Source organism: Stenella coeruleoalba, assembly GCF_951394435.1.
Source record: "Stenella coeruleoalba genome assembly, chromosome: 3".
Taxonomy (NCBI): Eukaryota; Metazoa; Chordata; class Mammalia; order Artiodactyla; family Delphinidae; genus Stenella; species Stenella coeruleoalba.
Window position 1 is genome coordinate 35601980 of NC_137148.1, and position 5497 is coordinate 35607476.

The following is a 5497-nucleotide window of genomic DNA, read 5'->3' on the forward strand; positions in this document are numbered from 1 at the left end:
GTGCCACAGGTAAGTTCCCAATCACTTGAGCCCCAGTCCTAATAACCTGATCTTATTCCAGTTCTTCACCTAATTCCTAAGTTCCTTCCAGGATTTGATTTGGTGCTCAAAGAGTGAGCTAATGAATGAGCAACAAAGTGGTGTAGTATATACCAAGGATCTAGGGAACTTCATCTTCTGCTCCCAAAGAAGCCACCAGAAAAAAGCATTGAGAAAGCATCGGGGTCCCTTTCCGGTAAATCCAGATGAACTACAAGGGATGGTGGTTGACAAAAGAGTAAGCTACCAAAGGCCGGAACCGGACTTCCCTCGTGGTGCAGTGTTTCAGAATCCACCTGCCAGTGCAGGGTACACAGGTTCGAGCCCTGGTTTATAGGGCTTGGTTTTAAACATCGTTGCTTTTTGGTGTTATGATTATTATGATAAAAACACAATGTATTCAGGAAAAGAGTAAATACTGAATTTGCATAAAATTTCCAAGTACGACACTTTCTAAGTTTTGACAGATTTGACAGTTATCTAGTATCAGTAAAGTTATATTATAACTCATTCTTGTTGGTAGAGGAAAAAAAACTTTTCATTGAAAAAAAACTGAATTCACTGTGCAAGAATTCTATTTAAGCCACAAAGTGTATTACAAGACCATGGTTTTGATGTTTCATAACATTACAGAATTAGCCATGGTGACATTCATGGTTCAGAATGTATCCATCCCTACCCCGGCAAGATCTGGGGGCTGGGGTCCAACCAAGCCTTGTTATTTACCATGATTGATTGCCCTCAACATCATCCCTCCAGGAAGCTAACTTTTTAAAAGAACAAATAAGTCTACACTTGCACAAGCTTCCAAAGACTGGAGAAAGGGAACATTTCCCAACTCGTTTTTTTTGTTGTTGTTCTTCTTTTTGGTACGCGGGCCTCTCACTGTTGTGGCCTCTCCCGTTGCGGAGCACAGGCTCCGGACGCGCAGGCTCAGCGGCCATGGCTCACGGGCCCAGCCACTCCACGGCATGTGGGATCTTCCTGGACCGGGGCATGAACCTGTGTCCCCTGAATCGGCAGGCGGACTCTCAACCACTGCACCACCAGGGAAGCCCCCCAACTCGTTTTGTAAGGCCAGAATAACTTTGATTAAAAAACTGAAAAGAATATTGCAAAAAAGGAAAACCACTAGCCAATTTCATTTATGAAAAATAATGCAAATATTTTAAACAAAATATCAGGAAATTAAAACCAGCCATATATACGTGTGTGTATATATATACACACAGACATATATATACATACATATATATATGTAATATCAAGACCAAATTGGGTGTATCTTAGGGACAGATTGACCAATATAACTCAAGTTGACCATATAACATGTATTAAAAGAATAAAAGAAAAAATCTCAACAGATATGGAAAACTCATTTGACAAAAATTCAATATCCATTCATGCTCATTTATTTTTATCCACTCATAAGGATCTTTCCATCTGCCTCTGGATTCAACCTCTAAGTCAATCTGTCCAACAAGAATCAAACGATTTTAATTTGTATGTAAACTATCGCAGACTAGCAGTCCCACAGTAATTCTCAAAAACACAAAGGTACCTGTCCTCACGTTTAGAGCCAGGGGAAGAGGAGGGGAAAGAGGAGAGAGATACCGTGGTACTTGTTGCCTGAGGTGTCCCCTTCTCTAGGAGCCGACTCTGGCTTCAGCTGGCTCGGAATCACGCAGGCAGTTCGGCCGCTGCTCAGCAGGAGGCAAACGACAGCTCTCAGGAGCCATGGTTGTGGGCTGAGCAGCGAGGCGCCATCCGCGTTCCAGCCGGCGCCCGAGGATCGGACGACCGCATCCTCCTCTGCGTCCCCGGGGCCTCTTACAAGGAGCTGGTTCCCAAACTCTCAGCACCCAGTCTTGTAGAGTGCTTCTCAGCTGTAACGTGAACACGAATCACCTGCCAGGGACTTTAAAACGAGCTGCGGATTCAGTACAGCTCCCAGGCGAGGCCCACGCTCCTTCTGCGGACCGCACTTTGAGAAGCAAGGCCGACTACAAATCCCAGCTTACATCCGGCCCAATAGGAGGACAAGGCGGGAAGCGGGGGCGGGGGGTCGGGGGGAGGGAAAGCCTCTTCTGTTTTCCATTAACCAATCAGGCCCTCCTGCTGGCTGTTGCAGCAGCACTGACTTACCTGTGCAAAGGAGAGAAGGAAAGCTCCGCCTCGGGAGGTATGAATGGACGTGTTTTGAGTGTGGCAGTTGGGCATGGGGAGGTGGATAATATCTAGGTATTAACAAAGTTCTGCACTGTGTCTGCTATGAATCGGTCACAAACATTCATCTCCCAGACTGTGGTCCAGAGACAGCAGTCAGACTGCAGTTTCAAATTTCTGAATGACTCTGAGGTTTTGATGATGCTGGAAAACAAAGAGTTTTATTTTAGGCAGTGAAAACCGTTTTTAGATCTCATGCCTTTACATTTTAGGTTCAATGATCTCTAGAGTGATTAATAATAGATTTTATGAATTACCACTATCTCCTACCCCAGCCATGTTTTAAGTATTTTCTCTATTTTCTAAAACATTTTTTCACAAACCTCAAAATAACTATAAACAATGGGAGATGAGAAGAGTCTTTATCTTTTCACATCTATTGGTAGGAAACCAGAAGAGTAGAATCCATTTATTCAAATGCTGTCAATTATGAATCAAAATTAAGTAGCTTTAATCCTGAGAGGGAATGCCTTTTCTCCTGTTCCACCCTCTACCTTTATTCCCCCCCCCCTCGTTTTCTCACTCTAAATCAATAAGAAATGTGGGAAGGAAGAGGAGGAAATTTCAGTTTTCCATCACAAATTATGTCCTTTACCAATAAGATGTAGTGAGAGCTCCCTTATGGAATCCCGAAAGATGGGGGAAGGATTGTAGCCAAAGGAGAAGAAGCCAGGCTCTCTCTCTCCTTATATATATCATGTAGATAGAAGCTAAACACCTCTGACTATAATTTGTAGATTTTGGTTCGGGAAAAGTTTGAATACTTTAAAAATTGCTTATAATTATGTAAAATAATTCTTAAAATTGAAACCAAAGTGGATAAAAAAGATCCTAAATGTGTAACAAGTTGGCATCACAACCACACAAAGCAGAACTGTTTCAAGTGACTTTAAAAGGCAGTGATGTTACAATTTCTCTCTAGTGGGATAGACCTAAGATTTGAAACACTGCCCCCAAATTATAATGATTTGGGTTATCACATTATTGGTGTTGGAATTGTTAGAATAATTGACAAGGCTGTGTGTGCATTGTGTTTGTGTGGTCAGAAGTGATTGGGTGATAGGAGGGGAGAGAACAGGGAGGAAATTTGTTTCATCTGGAGGAAGTGTCTCTCTCTGGTTCAAACTTCTTTCTGTGCTCCCATTCTTTTTTTTTAATTTATTTTTTAAGATGTACAACACAATGACTTAACATACTGTATATGTTTGTGAAATGATTACCATAATCAAGTTAACACATCCTTCACCTCACAAAGTCGTGTGTGTGTGTGTGTGTGTGTGTGTGTGTGTGTGTGTGTGTTGAAAATAGTTAAGATCTACTCTCTTTATGTTCCCCATTCTTCCGCTAGGTTTAAGCTTTTTTCCTTTAATAGCTACTAGTCACTTGCTCATTTTTAATGTGAATGTCTTTTGTTTCTTATCATTACCTAATAATGTTGCACAGTTGGGTCACTAGTCTTATTTTAAGCAAACTTAAATTTGAAATGCAAGCTAATAGTTGCAAATACATGTCAGGGCTTAACATGAAAGGCAAACAGATGAGCGCTAAGGATTTGCACTTTCCCATCTGAGTTTTTTGTTCTCCTCCTTAACATCTAAACGAATAAATCAACGAAATTACTTGCTTTAGGGCTGGGGGGTAAATTATCATTGAAAAACATTCCCTCACAGTCTATAAAACCTGTACGGACAAATCTTGTTCGTTATTATTGACCAAATGCGGGTGATTTAAATTCGGAAAACTTTAAAAATACGTAGAAAATGAAGGGCCCCGAAAGGAAACGGCCCCGGCCCTTAAGCCCTCGGATCGCTGTGTATCCCAGGCTCACGACCTCGCTCAGCTCTGCACCCGCCTTCCAGCCTGCTCCGAGCGTTCCCCTGAGGAGAAATCCCGCAGCGCCTGATGCGGTTCAGGCTGCAGCCCTGAGGCTGCAGAATTCTGCACCTGCTTCAGGCAGGAGAGGGGAAACGGGCCTTAGTTGTCTTTGTATGTGTAGCTCTCTTCATAAAACCTGGCAAAAGGCAGGCTCTCAATTAAGGCTTGTTAAATTAATGATTATGCTAAGTTTATAACACTGGAGAGTAAACTTTGGTCATGGAAGGTGCTAAGTGGAAGGTGGCTATACTTGTTACAATTTTACTGTGGGTCCATATAAGAATGTAAAAATCTATCTAGGGATATTTTTTAAAGCCATTTGTTCCTCATTGGGATTATCCTTCTATCATAATAGTATTGATCAAATAATAATGATTATACCTTTACTAAGGTTATTAATTATATTGTGTCAGAAGCTATCACCTTACCTATATAATTTTATGAAATCATCAAAGCTATTTTTTATGTATTTTTTAAAACTGTTTGGCCAAACCGCGCAGCATGTGGGATCTTAGTTCCCGAAACCCACGCCCTCTGCGTGGGAAGCGTGGAGTCTTAACCACTGCACTACCAGGGAAGCCCTAAATAACTTATTTAATTCTTAATGGAAGGGCTTATAAGAAAGGAAAACTAAATTTTTAAGATGAAATATTGAGAAGAATTTGGGGGTTTTGTTTTACATTTCCCTTTTTCTCATCTAAAAATCATGAACAGGGGCTTCCCTGGTGGCAGAGTGGTTAAGAATCCACCTGCCAATGCAGGGGACACGGGTTCGAGCCCTGGTCCAGGAAGATCCTACATGCAGCAGAGCAACTAAGCGCATGCGCCACAACTACAGAGCCTGCGCTCTAGAGCCTGCAAGCCACAACTACTGAGCCTGCGCACCACAACTACTGCAGAGCGCGTGCCTAGAGCAGTGCTCCACAACAAGAGAAGCCACCACAATGAGAAGCTTGCGCACTGCTACCAGGGGTAGCCCCCCGCTCACGGCAACTAGAGAAAAGCACACGAACAGCAACGAAGACCCAGCACAGCCAAAAATAAAATTAATTAATTAAAATAAAATAAAAAAAAACTAACCACTCCATATTTTGGGGCCACTCGCCTTCAAAAATAAATAAATAAATAAATAAATAAAAATGAACAATGTCAAACCAATATTCTCAAAATATCCTGAAAACGGGGAAAAAAACTTGAATACTTGAATATTTTCTGAGGAAAATCTAGATTCATTCTATCAAGGTCGTTAAAAGGTAAAGAGACTGCAACAAGCTTTAAAAAGTGTAAAGTTGAATGTTTTGTCATTGTTGTTTCTTTTTCTGGTGTTTAGCAACAAAAAAAAAGAATGCACTTAATA